Source organism: Mus musculus, chromosome 4 (assembly GCF_000001635.26).
Source record: "Mus musculus strain C57BL/6J chromosome 4, GRCm38.p6 C57BL/6J".
Lineage (NCBI taxonomy): Eukaryota > Metazoa > Chordata > Mammalia > Rodentia > Muridae > Mus > Mus musculus.
Window position 1 is genome coordinate 23,711,648 of NC_000070.6, and position 20,314 is coordinate 23,731,961.

General features: G+C 35.1%; 1 long non-coding RNA gene across 8 annotated transcripts in view; it reads right to left on the reverse strand.

The window, feature by feature from the left end:
* The window catches only part of Gm31145, a 145,238-nt gene that overhangs the window by 21,833 nt on the left and 103,091 nt on the right, over positions 1–20,314 (reverse strand). For 3 of the 8 annotated variants that reach the window (XR_390444.4, XR_881155.3, XR_881156.3), the window contains exons 4-6: positions 14,164–14,299; positions 5,440–5,514; positions 3,561–5,099 (exon numbers count right to left, since the gene is read on the reverse strand). The exons of 1 other annotated variant lie outside the window; for it this stretch is intronic. This is a non-coding gene — a long non-coding RNA (predicted gene, 31145). Of the gene's footprint in view, positions 1–3,560; positions 5,100–5,439; positions 5,515–14,163; positions 14,300–20,314 lie in introns of those variants that run through there. 4 more of the 8 variants (XR_881157.1, XR_390442.2, XR_881158.3 and 1 more) reach the window with 4 other exon arrangements.

Genomic DNA, 20,314 nt, shown 5'->3' on the forward strand with positions numbered 1-20,314 from the left:
CTTGTCACTATTTTTTCTCTTACATATCTTGTATACCCTGATATCTTTGTAACTTCCTTTTATCTTCTGACTATTCCAATTTTTTCTGGTGGCCCACAGTAGGCTCCCCTTCACCAGCAACACAAGTAAGTAGACAGATAACTTCTCCAACCTGCTCAGCTTTGCTACTAATAGTCTTTGTATAAAAAATTTCATACAGTTATCACACTCAGTGAATATTTTTGCTTAGAGAGATATTAATGATGCAGCGCGTACATGTTAGATTTTTTTATGTAACATCATCTGGACATTAAGGAGTAATTTCTCATATTTCTTAAATGTTCTCTCTAAAATTCAGAAAGACTTTCAACATTCTTTAAATATACTGAGAAATTTGCAACTATAATAGGTATATAGGAACATACTCATCTTGTATGAATCATGTTACCTATGAAACTAAAATTATTTTTCTTTAAAATGTTCTATTTGACTCGTGTGTGTGTGTCTGTCTGTCTGTCTGTGTGTCTGTGTGTGTTTGTGCAGTGTATATGTGTGATTGCAGTTTCCATGGAGGAAAGGCACTGAATCATCCAATAGCAGAATTACAAGTATTTGTTAGTTCTCATGTCAGAGCTAACAACTGACTTGGGTGCTCTGGAAGTACAGTATACACTTTTTAGCACTAAACCATGTCTCCAGCCTATAAAATTAAATTCATTACAGCAATAATATTCAGCAGCAATTATACACTTGTTTATATTCTTTGCATATCAAAGGCATGTGTTTGTTAGAATCTCTTCACTTCTTCCCTGTAGTCAGACAATTTAAAGTCCAAATACATGTTGGGGTGCTTTTTTTTTTAGGTTATGAGAATTTTGGGAGTTACTTATACATGTTACTATTTAAATATTTAATCAATGATTTAAAATTTACTATTATAATCAATAAAAACCATGCTTTGGGTTTTAGAATTCTGTTCTAAAATTTACAATGCAGACTCACCACAACTTGTAACATAAATCAATGAAATTTTATAAGACCATACGAGCATTGTATAAACATACCATCACTCAAATCTAAACAGCTGAAAGCTAACTTGATTTTTCCATTGACAATAATAAAATTTTCTTTCTTCACCCCCACCCCTCATACCACCGTTTAATTTCACCACACAGGTGAAAACTCAGAAAACATTTTCTTTACTAAAAGGCATTTTCAGATTGAAGAAATGAAGACAAATTTTATTATAAAAATAAAAGCATAATTCTGTTCCTCTAAGCTCTCCTCTATTCAGCCCCTGTATGGTATATTCAGTCTTAGATAAAAACTATATCTATCTGCCTATTTGTCTATCTATCTATCTATCTATCTATCTATCTATCTATCTATCTATCTATCATCTATCTACATGTCAATCTATCAACAGTTTATCTTCTATTAGTCTATCATCTATGTATCTAACTATGTATGTATCATGTCTATCAAATAGTTCTATACATACATATACACTTGGAGATCTGTGCGACCACAAGGTATAGTATTCTAAATCACAAGAAGTATGCTTTTAATATATTTAAGAGTGACTTTATGAAGATTAACATTCCTGTCTTTCCTATTTAGCATTAGGATTATAGTGAATCACACTCTAACCACTCTATTTTTTTCAGGAGTTTGTTTCTGTCAGTAGACAGCTTAGTGAAATTAAAAGTTATAGAACTCTCTAGATCACCTATAATTAACAGAATCTCTCCAAAATACCCAGTTTTCTTTAGGAAATCCTGCACTTCCATTACATTACCTGTGGTCTTTGATAGTACTGTACTCTCTGGGATGGCAGATTTTTTTTATCCTGAAATTTATATTTTACAATGAATTTCGACATAAATTTGAGTCTTTGTTTTATATTTGCCTTAAGTATTTCACTTCAGTTTGATAATTTAAGACATAACACTCAAGGGAAGAAAGAGAAAAATCCATCTTTTCTTTTGCCTTTTCTCCGAGGTGGAAAGCTTTCATAAAACAACCTGAATCTCCTTGATGCTCTACAGACCCAAATCTCTCCCTGCCCCCAACCAGGCTAAAGGATTCTTCTAGAATTCTGTTTAGAGGTATGTAATACATTCTTCTTTATTTCCAGCAGCAATAATTTTACTTTGATCTCACATCCACCGAACCATTAACCGTACGGCAGCTCATAAGCAAGGTACAAGGCAGCAGCGCCTGTGATTTCCAGGGGAAGGTCATCACCCAGAATTTTTTTTAAATAACTATTACAATGAAGAACGGGTTACAGCCACAAAAGGAATGGTTATAATTTATGCCTGACTTACTTCAGCAGAATATAGTTTATTTATAAACTGCTTATGGCAAACTCTGTATGCCCCTGTTCTATGCATGTGCTGAACTGTCTTCTGGTAAATTATTTAAATTACACCTAGCAGTAATTCCTGAGGACTTTCATACTTCATTTTCTCTATTAATGTAACAGGGAAAAGCTGCTTTGCAGGGATTGCTCTAAATTCCCAGAGTGTGAGTTCCAGACTCTGTATGTGTTGCATTAAGCCTGTCAAAAAATGTGTCTTCCCCCGAAATTTATTACTGAAGTTTCTCTACCCGAGCTACTCATTGAAGCCTTACGGTAAAGCTCATACATGATTTAAGCAGCTAACATCATTGAAAGAAATAGGTCAGGTTTAAAAAAAAATCCTGAATTTAAGCTACCTTCACTTATTACTTATGCAAGATTATGCATAATTTAGCACACTGCTGAATCTGCAAGGACAGAATAATTGTTTACCAAAATATTTACTCTGAGTTGGTACTCATGTTTTACTGAGATAAGGTGACTTCTTAGCAATTGCTAATCACTTCTGAATTAAAAGACAATGAGTAGGGCTTTGATTGGGTTGATAACTGCATAACAGTGGGTGGAAATAGAGATCTTGTTTAACAACTCTATTGAAGTATAATACCGTGGTACACAAGGAGCAGTTTCATTAAAGTTGTCATCTTGAAATTTTTTTTATTTTGGGTTTCACTCTCTCTCTCTCTCTCTCTCTCTCTCTCTCTCTCTCTCTCTCTCTCTCTCTCTCTCTCTCACACACACACACACACACACACACACACACACACACACGCAAACTGAAGAAAACCTTCCTACAAAAGGATCTATTCCCACCCCTCCCCGCCTACTTTAAGATGAATTTTGCATTAAAAAGTTTCAAACAAGGTTGAAAGTTGAAGAGCCACCACTAAGAAAGAGCAATTTGGGTTCAAAACAGGGTCTTTGGATTAGTTCTTTACCAAAGGTTATATTCAGTAGAATGTAAGTACTATTTGACATCTGGTGTTCTTAGTTGTACATTTTATATATAAGTTTTTAAAGGGAAAGATCTAAAATTAAAGCCTTATTAGCATCACACTTTAAAGTGGAAGAATCATATCACAATTGTACAATGGGGGAGGATTGTTCCACCGAAATGGTTCACCAAATAATAATAATAATAATAATAATAATAATAATAATAATAATAATAATAATAATACTATAATCCAAAATAATTCTCTTATATACACTGGCTTTCTAATGTCTAGGATATAGCTACAAAAATGGAATCAGAATACTGAAGAGATATTTGAACTCCTATCTTCCTATATTCCTATCTTTAGCATTGCTCTCAATAGCTCAAGTATGGAGTCAATTTCACCACTCAGCAATGGAATTAAAAACATATGGTACGTATCCACAATGGAACATTTTTCACCAATAAAGAAAAAGGTTATTTGCAACAAAATAATATAACGAGACCACTAAGTTCCATTAACTAAGCGAGGCAAGAAAGACAACACATATTTTCTTCATACTGTGGAGTTTTCTAAAGAGACTGTTGACCTGAAGGAGAGCAGAGATTTGCTGGTGGTTGTGAACCATGCTATTGATAGGATTTCTATTCTTTCCCTACAAAGAGCCAGAGTCACTGTAAGACAAAGAAGAGAACATTTTGGAGATTTGACTCATATTTTTACATTTAACAAGATTTTATTTTAAAACAAGAAGAAAATGTAAGTGACATACACAATTATTTTATAAAAGAAATATTTTTAGACAGGTTATTTTAAAAAATTCCATTATGCTAGCATGTCAACTGGTGTCATGTTCAGGGCTTGCCTAGAAAATCATATTGTTGAAATTTCATGGGTGCAGCTTTCCCTCCACACATAATCGACACCATCTCATAGGAGATTCTGTTCCTCTAGCTCTCACAAGATCTCTGCAATCTATTCCAGAATGTTCTCCAAGCCTTATATATGAGGGATGTGCTGTAGATATATCAATGGTGGATGGGCATCCACAGTCAGTTGTTATCTACCTTTTGATCAGCTGTGATTTCACATGATTACTTTTTCTCTTTTTTTATTGGGTATTTATTTCATTTACATGATTATTTTTATCTGCTGCAAAAAGAAGCTTCCTTGAAGAGAGCCACATTCGTCTATAGACACAAGGATAAATTTTGTGAATGCATTTAGCAATTATTCTTGTTTTGGAAGTGGCACTTGTATCTTCACTTCAAGGGTCTAGGGCCATAGCAGCCATATGTTATTTGCTAGATTTCCCTTCTATTGAGTGGTCATTGAGTCTAATTAGATGGTGTAGGTTATTTCCAGTATTTAAATGCATCTAAAAACTTACAGGTAATTAAGAGAAGAGGAATCTGTTTTCTCCAAGGAAAAATCCCCAGATAGGCTATGCCATTCCAAGTGGTCAGCCCTAAATAAATACCTGTGCGAAAAGAACTTAATGAACTCAGCAAGTTCTATTTATAAGTTATATAAATACAATATATAATAATTAAAGAATAGAAATACATCAATTTGAGACATACAATTAACATGGAAGGTGTTGGAGGGAGAAAAATTATCTAAAAATGAAAGTACATAATCATGAGAGATTTTCAATAAATTAATAGAAATTTGTAAAAGGGAAAAATTCCACGAAAACCAGATATGGTGGCATATGCCAGCCTCTTTTACCAATAAGAGCTAGAGGTCAGAAGATCAGTTCAAGATTATTTTTCAGTAAATTGCTAGCGTGTAACCAGCCTGAGATACATGAGACCCTGTGAAATAAAAAAGAAAACTCATTCTTAAAAAACTGTAAATATAATAAAATTTAAAACACATTATACTGAAGCAGCAAAGTCACAATGCAATGTGAATTAATGAAAAGTAGTGTTATTTTATGGACACATTGTATAGACTAATGGTAGAGCTCTTTCTTGTATAGCATGTAAAAAGTCCTGTGTTTTATCCTCAATAACATGAAATCTGTATTCAAAGACGTTTTGTTAACTTATACTATTTTCAGAAAATTACTAAACTTTATGTTGATTCTTGTATTACAAAGTATATAGGAAGACAATATTCTCTTCAAAGACATTTTAAAAAGTGAAAACTTACCTGACAAAGCATCAATACCAAGGCAGTTAGTTGTGTAACAACATATTCCTAGAGGGAAATCTGGCCTTGTGGTTTCTAAGAATCATAATAGGAATAAAACACAAAGTGTCATGTTGAGTCCTTTATCAGTCAAGTTTGTAACATTTTTTTTAAAAATGAAAATAACTCAAGTGTTATAAAATAGATTATAAGTAGAGTTTGACATTGAATTGAATGCAAGTCAGTAGTACAGAATAATCAACCAACAAATAAAGAAAAAAAAAAAAGCTTCAAGTCTGGGAATATCCAAAACACAGTTAGCCTAGGAAAAGCATGGTTGTGCTGGTCTCTCCTGTCCTTAATCCCAGTATTTGGTGGTAAGAAACAGGTGAATCTCTGTGAGTTTGAAGCAGCCCATTCTTTTTTTTTTTTTTTCTTTCCATTTTTATTAGGTATTTAGCTCATTTACATTTCCAATGCTATACCAAAAGTCCCCCATACCCACCCACCCCCACTCCCCTACCCGCCCACTCCCCCTTTTTGGCCCTGGCGTTCCCCTGTTCTGGGGCATATAAAGTTTGTGTGTCCAATGGGCCTCTCTTTCCAGTGATGGCCGACTAGGCCATCTTTTGATACATATGCAGCTAGAGTCAAGAGCTCCGGGGTACTGGTTAGTTCATAATGTTGATCTTCCTATAGGGTTGCAGATCCCTTTAGCTCCTTGGGTACTTTCTCTAGCTCCTTCATTGGGAGCCCTGTGATCCATCCATTAGCTGACTGTGGGCATCCACTTCTGTGTTTGCTAGGCCCCGGCATAGTCTCACAAGAGACAGCTACATCTGGGTCCTTTCGATAAAATCTTGCTAGTGTATGCAATGGTGTCAGCGTTTGGATGCTGATTATGGGGTGGATCCCTGGATAAGGCAGTCTCTACATGGTCCATCCTTTCATCTCAGCTCCAAACTTTGTCTCTGTAACTCCTTCCAAGGGTGTTTTGTTCCCACTTCTAAGGAGGGGCATAGTGTCCACACTTCAGTCTTCATTTTTCTTGAGTTTCATGTGTTTAGCATTCTACATGGTGAGTTAGAGTGGATCCAGAGCTACATGGTAAGACCCTGACACAACAGAAACATGGTGTGTGTTTGTGTGTATGTTTGTGTAGTTCGAATGACATGCAGATACTTAAGTACTACTCATACTGATTAACAATATAGCCTAAGTTACATGTTGTCTACTACAAATACATGTATATGTAATATATTTTTAATAATATTATTATAATATTTATATAATATTTCTGTTATATAACTGTTACATGATAATATAAGATGATTATAATAGTTATTATTGAATATATATAAATTTTATTTTATATATGTAAAATAAATAGGAAAGAGAAGCAAATTCATGATGGAAGTGAATGCTTGAAGAGATTAAATAGTAGAATTTCTGATAACTTTAAAGTTTTATTTCTGAGCTAAGTAGTATAAAATGAATTTTTAGTTTATATTTTCTAATGCCTAATGCATTACTGCAATTCATATAGTACAATATTTTGTTTATATGTGTACTAATATAGCCAATCTTATAAACACATACCAGTAGATATAATTTATGCACATTCTAATATAATACATTTATAAGAAAATGTATGCAATATAAAATTAATGAACTGAAATAATAAAATAAGTTTACATGTTTCCTATCACTTGCAGTCAAGTATCTTTTTCCCACCTGATTTTAAAATAATCATTGTTAGACATAAACAGCCAAATATTCACAATGGTACATTACTGCCATGTGTTCAGGCAGAACTACGAAAGGGATGTTGATATCCTTAGCTTCAATCTTTTGGCAGAGAGAGTTCAGGGTTGTCATCACATGCTATAAGTCATAGAAACTGCAGCGTAATTTCTGATTGTAAGGAGTGTTTGTTATCTATTTAAAAAGTAGATAATCAAGGCAAAATAATCAACGTAGTCACCTTTCCTTAGCACTTTCCTTTGAATTAAAGAATTCATTGTGAAGATAGTGTACTGAGAAACCGAGTGCATGTTAGCCTGTTTATTAAACCATAACTCAGTGGTTACCATAAAATGCTATTTTCCCACTGGTAGTGGACCAGGGCATAGGTAGCTGCAGTCTGGGCACTTGTTGAATTAAGAACACTAAGCCGGGTGTGGTGGCACATGCCTTTAATCCCAGCACTTGGGAGGCAGAGGCAGGAGGATTTCTGAGTTCGAGGCCAGCCTGGTCTACAGAGTGAGCTCCCGGACAGCCAGGGCTACACAGAGAAACCTGTCTCGAATAGCAAAAAAAAAAAAAAAAAAGAAAGCACACCATGTGTGTATTATGGAGAATAGTGTGAAAGTCCTTGACTGTTTCTGATCATGGTTTCCTTATTATTATGTATTGCCAGGAGGTATTTATTTTAGGTTTACAATACCTTATTATTGACTATTACTTGTGGTTCTTTAAATAATACAAAATCCCTCATTTGATGTTCTTTAAATAATACAAAATCGCTTCCAACCATCTTTTAGATCTTGCCTGGAATTCTATATAGGTAAACCTTACTTTGAATTTCAGAACCAATTTGTGTTCTATAAGCCTTTAATTATTTTTCTCTTTTAATATGTTCCATCTACTTGATAATTATAAATTAAAATCCCTAAATGCATTTGGTTATTGTTGATTTATATCATTCAGAGTCATATTCTATTTGATGTGCTAATCTCTGATAATGTTATGATGAAAATGAAAACAATCTCTACTCAGTGGGATTTCTTACTGTCTTTTTTTTTTTTTTTTTTTTTTGGTTTTTCAAGACAGGGTTTCTCTGTATAGCCCTGGGTGTCCTACTCACTTTGTAGACTAGGCTGGCCTCGAACTCAGAAATCCACATGCCTCTGCCTCCCGAGTGCTGGGATTAAAGGCGTGCGCCACCACACCCGGTTATTTCTTACTGTCTTAAGAGGGTATAATCAACACATGAGAACACCCAGTCCAGGAAGAGCATCATGGCGTTTAAGGACTCTATAGCCAGGCAGGCACAGTGCTCAGTTTTATAAAGTTAGATGGCAGATTTTATGAAGTAGTAGAATCAGGATACCAAGAATAAGCAGGAATTGGTTGCAGAGTTAAGGATGAGATTAAGTAGGTTGAAGAACGAAAGTATATGCAAAAGATAAAGCTTGCTTATTAGCTTTTGAGTTAAAAGGGGGGATACAATTAGGTGGTTTAAGTTAACATAGCAATCTCAGGCAGTAACTCAACGTACACAGACACTGAACGTAGTCCACAGTAAATCACTTGCTGATAACACTTTCGTTATTCAGAAGGAGATACTACACTTATGGCAGAATGAATGAATGCCTACGGTTGTGTCATCCCATGGCTATTGTGGTTTTACTGAAGATTCATATGACCAGAAGATTAGCAAGGAATGGTTTATACGTAGAACAACATACATCATTTTTGCATCTGTTGACACACACTAAGTTTAAATAATTTGAATATATATGGTTTCCAAATTCGTACGTTGGTACCAGGAGACACAGTTGTTAGAGGACATGTGCTTATGAAGGTAGAGAAGCATTAGTCTCATGATAAAGCAGACCAGGACTTGCTTATCTTTCTGACTTCCATAAAGTAGATTAGGAGACATAATACAGGAATTAAACTAGCCATTTTGAGACACTGCATGTTCTAGCCTTTTTACTATGAATATCTCAACTTGCAGAACTGTAAGCAATAAAGTCCTCTCATAAATGACCCACTATAGAAAGTTTTACTAAAGCAGCCCAATAGACAAAAGCATCAATATCTTATAAATTTTATTTAGAGTGTTGGATTCATATCTCATCGCCAACATTAGAATAGTGTTTTTGTAATCATACATGCTTGGTGACAGTTAAGAAAATATTATCAAGAATATATCCTTCAGAATTTTGTTAGCAGAGAGATGGTTCAGCTGTTAAGATCGCTGACTTGCTTTTCCAGAGGTAGTGAGTTCAGTTCCCAGTAAGCACATGGTGGCTCACAACCATCTGTAATGGGATCCGACCCCCTCTACTGGTGTGTCCAAAGAGAGTGACAGTGTAGTCATCTACATAAAAATAAACAAATAACTAAATAGTTTTAAAATTATCTTACTAATGTAACACTTCTACTTAGAAAAGATGAAATCTCAATGTGCTATTGAATGTAGGCACATGCCTTTAATCCAGCACTTGGGAGGCAGAGGCAGGCGGATTTCTGAGTTCCAGGACAGCCTGGTCTACAAAGTGAGTTCCAGGACAGCCAGGGCTATACAGAGAAACCCTGTCTCGAAAAAACAACAACAAAAAACAAAACAAAACAAAACAAAACAACAAAAAAAACACAAAACAACAAACAAACAAAAAACCCCAAATTTTTCTACTTATAAAAGCACATATGCATCTACTCAGAAAAAAAAAAACAAACATTAATAAGTGTGAGCGTGGACTCCAGTGATGTTTGCACTAATCTTTAACAACAAAGGTCCTTTAGTGAAGTTATTATAGTATAACTTCCTAATTCATTTTTCTAGCACAAATTTTCCTTTTTATCGCCTAAGCCTCTTTGAAATTTATATGAGTGAAAATTAATTTAATGACTTCAATATAATATTTTATTTAGAAATATTTGATTCTAGTTCATAAAATAGAAATACACATACACACAGAAATGACAAGTGGGAAAAGATTTTTTATCTTAAACATTTAATATTAACAATGAAGGTAAAGGTATTACAGGAATATCATATTTTGCTACCTTCAGAGGCAATGCAAGGAAAAAATATTATTAATAAAAACAATTATTAATTAACCTCCTTTTTTACATAATACTAGCAAAATTATTCTTTATTGAATTGTGCTTTCCAAATAAGTAGTAACAATTCCTAAATTTACAGATAATGGACTATGATTAGACAGATTCAAGTAAGTGCTTGCTCTGTAATCAACCATAGATGTTGAAAACATTTAGATTATTGGATCAACTTGATTCAGGGAGAAGGTTTAGAAGGGCTGTCTGGCAGAGCCATTTCCTAGTAGAGCTGATTAAGCTGGTTCTAACTATAAATGCTTATTGGGTTAGCTCTCATTTGTAGTAATAATAAATATTACTCATATATATCTAAATGAATTTCAAAGAATGTTTTTCAGATTTCTATTTTAACATGAAGGTAAGTGTTCTACATTCAATGTAGAAAACTTATTTTAGTTTTTTAATTTTCATATATAATTATACCATTTCCCGCTTCTCTTTCCTCTTTTTAATTGTTCATACTTCCCTACGTGTCATCTTTTGAATTAGTTGCCCTTTTTCATAAACTTGTTTTATGCATATATGTATATGTGTATTACATATGTAACACTTCTGACATTACTAAGAGACATGTGCTCACAACAAATTGCCTTTAGCTCATTCACTCATTCTGCCTACTCTTTCACAATGTTCCCTGAGCAGTTGTTGCTTTGTAGATGTATTCATTGAGCCTGGACTCTATAACCCAGCATTTTCATTGGTTGTGGTTTTCTATAACAGTCTTTGTCTGTAGGAAAGAGAAGTTAAATTTATGAAGTGTGTGGACTAAACTTGTCTGTGAGCATCAGGACAGATTTTTAGAATGTAGTTATGGATTATGCTGGTTTAGTAAAGTGTCTATTGTAGATTCTTAATGATCTACTTCCTGACTAGCTCAGAGCAGTTAGTTGGTTAGCTTACCCATAGCAGGCATGAATTCCCTCCTGTTAAAAACTTAAGTGTGCCTAGAGTTTGTTTATTGTTGCCAAGGTATGAGTGGCATTATCACACTCTATAGTTATTATGCCACACTAGTCATAGTTGCCATGGTTGACAAAGATGCTGTAGCTGGATAGGGTTAGTTGCTTTCCTCCATTGGAAGCTTGTACAGTTTCCTCAGAGAAGAGATATTCAGGTTAATCACAGGTCAAGAGTCTCTTTGCCCCATTTCTGAAGTCCATGACGTCACCAGCAATAGGACTTACTTTCCACCTCAAGAGGCAACTGAGGTCAATACCAATATTAACTATCCAGTACCCCCAGAGCTCATGTCTCTAGCTGAATATGTAGCAGAAGATGGCCTAGTCGGCCATCATTAGGAGGAGAGGCCCTTGGTCTTGCGAAGATTCTATGCCCCAGTATGGGGGAATGCCTTGGCCAGGAGGTAGTAGTGGGTGGGTTGGGGAGCAGGGTGGGGGGGAGGGTATAGGGGACTTTCGGGGATAGCATTTGAAATGTAAATGAAGAAAATATCTAATTAAAAATTAAAACTAAAAAAAAACATGTAAAGTTTTGGGAATCTCTTGGATGAGCCTGGCAAACAGGTCAAAAACAAACTTACCATGTGTGGTGTTAGGGTTTCTGTTACATGATCTTTGGCTCTTGTGGTGAGCATTGTTTAACCAGACTAAAATTTTTCATGGAATTACATATGTGTATCTTTAGTTATTTTATCTACCTTTTCTCATTCTTCTGTATTTGTCTTCCTCCCATTATCCCTATATCACCAGTTACGTGAGAAAACCCACAGAGTTTATAATGTGGCGACTCAGCTAGAATAAGATTAACTTCTGAATTTTGGATTGAAGGACACTTGTATTCTTTCTTGTGAATTAATAAATTGTGTTGCCTATTTTCAACATAAGTTTTATGTGTCTGTGTGGAATCCATTTAGTGTGTGGTCCAAAATGACTTGGTGATCCTGAAAGTCTGAGATGCAGCCTCTTTCTTCTTCTTCTTCTTCCTCTTCTTCTTCTTCTTCTTCTTCTTCTTCTTCTTCTTCTTCTTCTTCTTCTTCTTCTTCTTCTTCTTCTTCTTCCTTATTTTTTTTGCTTTTATTTTTTTATTAGGTATTTTCTTCATTTACATTTCCAATGCTACCCCAAAAGTCCCCCATATCCTCCCACCCAACTCCACTCCCCCCCCCCAGTCCCACTTCTTGGCCCTGGTGTTCTCCTGTACTGAGGCATATAAAGTTTGCAAGACCAAGGGGCCTCTCTTTCCAATGATGGCCGACTAGGCCATCTTCTGATATATATGTAGCTAGAGTCACGAGCTCTGGGGGGTACTGGTTAGTTCATATTGTTGTTCCACCTATAGGCTTGCAGACTGGCAGACTCTGGAAGCGTCTCAGGAGACAGCGATATCAGGCTCCTGTCAGCAAGCACTTTTTGGGCATCTAAAACAGTGTTACTCTCTAGTACTGGAGATGCCCCTCCCCAACCTCCTCACTCCTATCAGTTGCAGATTTCATTCATTTTTATGGCATTTAGCCTTCCACCATGATCCTGAAAACCCCATTCTGTGCCCAGACCCTCTCCCTCTTAGTTCCTTCTCTCCCTTTGCCTAATATAACTATTTTATTGGCCCTTTTAAATGGGACTCGAACTTCCTCACTTGGATCTTCCTTCCTGTTTGGCATCTTTGGGTCTGTGAACTGTAGCATGGTACCTGTATTTTTATAGCTAATATCCACTTATAAGTGAATACATATCATGTATGTCCTATTGGGACTGGGTTACCTCGCTCACTATGATATTCTCAAGTTCCATTCATTTGCCTGCAAAATTCATGATGTCTTTGTTTTTAACAGCAGAATAGTATTTCATGGTATAGATATGCCACAATTTCTTTATCCATTCTTCAGCTGAGGGACATCTAGGTTGTTTCCAGTTTCTGGCTATTACGAATAAAGATGCTATGCATAGTTGAGCAAGTGTGTTTGTGGTATTTTGGACCATATTTTGGATATATGTCCAGGAGTGGTATAGCTGGGCCTTAAGGTAGAACAATTCCCAGTTTTCTGTGAAATGACTAAATTGATTTCCAAAGTAGTTGTACAAGTTTGTACTCCCACCATCAGTGAAAAGGTGTTCCTCTTGCTCCACATTCTTCTCAGCATGTGCTATCTCTTGCATTTTTGTCTATTTGTTTGTTTTGCACTTAATATGGATAAACCAATAAAACCTCATCTTATTCTTTTAAAATATTAGTCACATGGCTTTATCATAATGAAGGTGACTAGCACATATTTTCTGAAGTTATATTTCAGATAATAGTCTATTCAATAGATATATTGGCTTCAGTTTCCCAAATTTTATTTATAGCAATTTATGCCTATTTCAAATTCACATGTGGCTTCTTTCTGAAAAATTATGAAAGGAAACATTTTAAGAGTTAAGGTGGTTTTGAGATTTTCTTTTTTAAAAAAAATAATCATTTTATTTGTTTACATGTGTAAGATGGAACCGCAGAGCTGTTTTGATTTGCATTTCCTTATTGACAAAGAACTTTGACCATTTCTTTAAGTGTTTCTAGGTGATTTGATATTCGTGTGTTGAAAATTCTGTTTAGTTCTGTACCCCATTTTTAAATTACTTTTATTTTTTTTACCGTCTAGTCATTATCCTCTCCCACAGTACCTCATCACATTCTTCCTCCCTCTTGTATCCAAGAGGATGTCCCTACCCCACCCTTGCCAGGACTCCACACTCCTTGGAGCCTCAAGTCTCTCAAGGATTAGGCACATCTTCTCTCACTGAGGCCAGACCAGGCAGTCCTCTGCTATATATGTGCCGGGGTCCTCAGAGCAGGTAGTGTATGCTGCCTGGTTGGTGGCTCAGTGACTGAGAGATCTCAGGGGTCCAGGTTAGTTGAGACTGCTGGTCTTCCTATGGGGGACACCCTCTTCCTTACCTTCTTTCAGCCTTTCATAATTCATCCACAGGACTCTCCAACTTCAGTCCATTGGTTGAGTGTAAGTATCTGTGACTGTTTCAAGCAGCTGCTTGTAGGGCCTCTCAGAGGTCAGCCATGCTGGGCTTCTTCCTGACTTTAAGGACATGAGAGCATCATTAATAGTGTCAGGCCTTGGTGTATCCCCTTGAGATGGATCCCAAGCCCCTCATTTTTAATTGGGTTATTTGGATTGTTGGTGTCTAACGTCTTGAGAAACTTATTCTCCATAGTAAGCATGTACTAAACATAACATGCCCCTCTGTGAATGAAATTAAGTGATATCTAACTGTGTGGAGTCATTTACACAAAGCCTGAACAGTAATATCTGGAATCAGTCGGCAAGGATCTTTGTTTCTATGGGCTTGCAATTTCCCTTACTCTTAAGTCTTAGACTTCTGTAGAAAACAAGATTGCTTTCAGTCAAACTACTTGATAATGTACCACCTTCATTTGTTTCTTTACATATTTGCCATTTCTTTGAACCATTTTTTTTCCAAAAACCTTTTTCTTATTGTGTATGATCTAGCAAGTACCAAACAAGTTATAGAAAATAAATTATGAAATTATCAAATATTACCATGCTAAACAAAATGAGCTACTGCCAAAAGCTGACTACAGACTAAACAAATTTCTTTTTTTCCCAGATGACTCTGAAAAATCGAATCTGTGTAGACACTAGAGAATTTCCGGATGAGCAAAAAACATGATACTATTGAAGCAGCATAAAGCCATTTTTTTTTCTCTAGATAGTCTATGTTCCTTGTAATTCACTCATCTGTTTTTATCATTTTAGAAGTAATATGCATTGTGCTTAATTGACTAATAATATTTTGTCTTTGCCTTTATAAGAGGACTCCCCCCCCACACACACACAATTACATATGCATCAAAATTTCAAGTGAAGCCCAATCTATGCTTGTCTTCTATACTCGCTGCTAACTTAGATTTTGCTGACTCTTTCCTGCTATGGTCTTCTTTAGCCTTTGTCTGAAAGATTATTTGTGCTTTTAAGAATAATGAACAATACTATTTCTAAGCTATTTTAAAGTTTTCAAAGCATTTCACACTCTGTGTGTGTCAGACTCTCACAGTAAATGTAAATAAGGACTTATATTGGCATTACTTCCCCATGATAACTACAAAGGCTGAAATCACAGGTATTAACTGATTGGCATTCCCTTTCAAATTCATTAGGTACACTGTGCTACTTAATATGATTTTACATTTCTAAAATATTTACTCATTATTCTGAGAAAAACAAGATCAGAATCAATTAGGTTGAAACCAGAGTCTGCATCACATATGCCAATATTTTAATTAACCTACACAATATTGAAATAATGCCAAAAATACTAGAAGACTAAATAACAGGGAAATTGAAAAGTTCAAGTTAAACATATCAATCTTATGATAATTATCAACATATTGCTTATTTTAGATTTTTAAAACTAGTACTAAGTTAATTGTCAGGGTTTTAGTGCTCTTTTTTTAATTTAAAATATTGTTTTTGTTTTCTTATATCCAAGAAGATGATAATTATTAAAGCATGTACTACCTTTAATTTTTCAATTTAAACCATTGATATGCTTTTTTCTCAGAAGTGATAGCTTTTATCCTGAACTGAGCTGTGCAGCTGCAAAGTCTCCTGGAGAAACAGGAGTAATACCACCAAGCTGGTTAAACAGCTTATGAATTAAGCCCTATATAAGCAAATTTCTTTGTAAGTAATTTATACTGTATGGTAAACTTGTATCCAACTAGAACAGCAAATTAAAACATTAATCACATGTGTAAAATTTAGGGCCTAGTGCATACGGAAAAATATTAGGGAAATACATTTTCTTGTATTGCTGAAATAAATATTCCACATATGTGAGGCCGTCTAATCCTTCTCATTACAGTGTGGATGAAGATGAACATTAAGCCCATATAACATTTCTTCCTGAATTAGTCAATACCTCATTTTAGTAGGTCACACATATTTCCCAACCTGAAATGCCCATGCTCAGTCAGATTTGCAGTCCCCTCTCCCTGGCTGCCCAGGATTTCCATCAGTGTTAGTCAACCACAGTGATTATTCCGTATCACACGCTGATGAGATGGCAAAACAGTTACAAGCTCTCTCCCCTGCATTAAGCAGGTTGTAAGCCATGGAAAACTAACTTTCCTTGAAATTATTAAGCATTCCAGTACCAATACAGGCACCCTGCCAAAACACATCCCATGCACCAAGTCCTATTCTCTAGCACATTTTAATCAAGCTGTTCCTCACAAAATATTCAGTGTGCTTTGATTTACTCTTCTACTTAATTAGAATGTAGAGTAGCATGGAAGACCATCTCACCAATATAAGCCTCTTGAAGGATACTTTACACTTTATCAAATGCAGTAGCGTTTTACTAAGTCTCTGTATGTTTAATTCTCAAAACCATAAATTATATGTGCAATACCACTGTTTCTGGCATTAGCAAACTGAAAGAATGGGGAAGCGTCCACTTCCCATTTTATATACAAATATGCAGTGTCCGTTTCAAGTTCTACAGACTTACCTGAACAGAGTTTAGAAAAGAAAACATTTTTTTTAAAGTCTTTAAAACAAATTTTCACAACTTCCTGTAACTCTACTGCAATTCTGTCTGGTAGCTGGCCTTCACTTAATGGACATAATTTTTCTGATGGAAATCTCTAGGTCAGGGGACCACTTCCTCAGCGAAGAAATCTAAGTAGGAGAACCATTTCCACAATGGAGCAATCTGAGTGGCAGGATTGTTTACCTGTGTAATTCTCTAGGTGAAGCCAGGTAGAAGCCTTAGGGTACAGGACAGTTTTGTGATACGAGAAATGGTAAAACTCAGATTTATTTGGCAAACAACTTTAAGTATGGACATCCAAATTTATTGCAGAGTAAAAGATCAGACAGAAAGAAAAAAAAAAAAACAACCAGACTAAAATATCCATGGAAAAGTAATTCCAAGTACATTAGGCTGATTGCTCACAAAACCAGCCTAATTTTATTTCACAAAATTAAGCATATGTTTTGCTGCCCAGGACCTGTGTTTTTAAAAGGTACCTCTTCTTTAAGGCCTCTAAAATTTCTCATCCATATGATACAGCGTGTGCACAGATAGTGCACTTATGCTACATATAACACAATCATGATTTAAACAACTGGATCCAGCTCCAGCTCCAGCATAATTCAGATAAAGAATTCCATTTTCATATGTTTCTGACTCATCCTTTTTCCATATCTGGCTTTTACCCCTTTCCACATATAAATAAACCGAAGTAAATGAGAAACAGCAGCAGCAACAACAACACAAAAATCTTAAGAGAAACTGTCTCAAAATGAGGAACTCTCTTTAAGACTAATTTAATAGGTTTAAATTGTCATAAAGCCATTTTGTAATGTTAGAAAAAGTATCCCGAATACAACTAACTTATATTATATAATTGCATTACATTTTATCCTGTCCTGACATATTTTATGGTCAGAGCAGAAGTTTTGTCTTTCAACATAACAAGAAATTCAAATGACCTGATTTAATCAGGGCAGGATGCACAGTCATTTCTCACTTGTGTACTTAAATAAGCAGTCTATGTTTATATGTTTGCAGATACTAGCATGGTCTGATTTTCTTATAAATGTTGATTTCAATTATTTAATAGGTAATTTAGGTTTCATTCAATGATTTTAATTAAGAGTTTATCTTTTACTGTGACATCTATGTGAGCTATATTTTGTGATACCCCAAATTCATTTTATAATAAAGATATTCAGTCAGATTTTGAGTTAGTATTACCTAGCAGAACATGCTTTTCAGATTCTGTCACCATAAGAAGTGATTATTCTGAACACTACAATTCCTTTATCTTTGCTTGAATTCAAAAATATATTTGTCTAATGACTGTAATTCTGGATCAATAGATGTGACCACACAGCTTTCCTACAGCATGTTGTGTAAGTGAAAATATTTGCTAATTGAGTAATAAGCATTATGGGTGAAATTACATCATAAGTCAGGGCATACGGCCAAAGAGGAGATGGAGGAGAAAACAAAGACAAGCAAGAGTTTGGGAAATGCAGAAATTAAAGACCACAGGTCATTGGGTTGGATACAAAATAAGATTCAAGAATATCAGATCTCTGGAAATGCTCAAGTGAACGAAACATGGATCATGAGATCAAAGCCTGCTCAGTGCTGTCTCTCCTGGAAGAATATCCTAGAGCAACATCCTAATACATATTTAAAGTATGTTTAAACGTGTGTAAAGCTGTGTGAAATTCCCTATGAAATCAACATGCTTAATTGGAGTAACTTCTGTGAACACCACAGGGAGATCATGCCTCAAGAAAGTATGTGCATTCCAGCTCCAGAAACTGTGCCCAACCCTAAGCTCTGTGACAGCTACTACATGAAGCATCAGTCAGAGAGAGGCCTCACCATTCTGATCCAGTGCACAACAAAAATAAGCAATCTTGACTCCATTGCATAGTTCCAGGTTTGGGGACACTTGCCCCCAAAACTTATGAGCACTCTGGCAATTCAACATCTTGCCCTGCCTATAAATCTTGGTCTTTCTTGCATCCCTTTAATTGTACAGAACTGGACCTGACAGAACTACCATCCACAGTTTTGTCCACAAAACCTGATTTGAAGAAAACTGAAATGAGAGTTTGGAAGGACAAGTCCCTTCTTCAACAGTGAGGACGAGATGCAATGATTCCAACCTGAGAATAATTTTTACTTTTTCCCTCTGCACCTTTGCTTCCTCCAGCAGAAATAGCAATGAGCTTCTCACTTGTTGGCCTCTAAGTCGGACTTTATAATTTTACTGTAAGCGTAGTCAGGAATTTCTTTCTCTAGAGTTATGCTTCTTGCATGTTTAAATCCTTGCATAGTAAGAGAAAAGGCCTTTCTAAGAATATTATGTTTTCAGTTACTTTTATGGTACAGAACATAAGATCAGACAGTTCTTCCTTAGATCCATGAACAGTGTCACTTACAGATTTCTAAGATGCACCCTTAACATATTCAGTCCTTGATATTCACCAAATGGAAAAACCTAATATTGACCAAAAATACTATTAAAATATATTCCTCATCTTTAAACTACTTTGCATGCTTGCAGTGCTGAGAATAGTTAGGATCACATTTTAAGTCTCTCATTTACGCTGTAGGACTAGAGCAAGCAATTTGGGGCTTTGATGATTGATTCTCTTACTAAGTTAACATTTTAGGCTAAAATATTTTTATTTGAATTCTAACAAGTATTGATTAAAAAAATCGTTTTGAAGATAATTGTTCATCATAAAATGGGATATTTGAACTAAAGTTGAATCACTTTAATAAACACAAAGAATCCAATGAATAAATGTTTACTAGACCAAATTAAAATTATTTCCTTTTCTCGTTTCCTATGAAAACTATAAGGGAGAGCGAAAATTTCATTTTTTCTTTATTTGAAATACTAGTCAAGTAATAACACAACAAAAACAAGTTATAAAAATATAACTATAAAATGTGGCTGGACTAAGGGCTTAAAATTAGTTTAGTGGTTATTTCAAGGTTATATTTTGGCCTTTACAGTCCTAAGGTTCATGTATTCACATATGAGGTGGTTCTTTTTTTTTTTTTTTTTTTTTTGCAACATCTGGAGTGAACAATTTAATTAATGTGTTTTGACATACACAAAGAGCATTGTTAAGTTTTATTGCGTAAAAATAGACAAGTTCTGTACCCAAGCGAAGCAAGGTTTGTACACACTTATTAAGCATTAACTCATTACACAGAACATATATTTAAAGCTTGCAGCCAACAATAAACAAAGGAAAGAATGAATGAGAAAGATGATCAAAATAAAATTGTTAGTTTCAGCCAAGGCACCAATAAATGTGGTGATAAACTGCCAATTTTCCCTTGCTGGTAGAACATTAATTTTCTTTCATTTGAGTTGTGGGTGGGTCTCAATACCTCTAAGACATTTATCATGGAAGCAAAAAGGAGTTTTGAAGAGTTTTCCTTATGCTTATTGAAAGTGGTTCTCTGCTGTAAGGTACATCAGTAATTCAGTTGCAGTAAGCTAATGAAGAAATTAAATCATTTGCCTT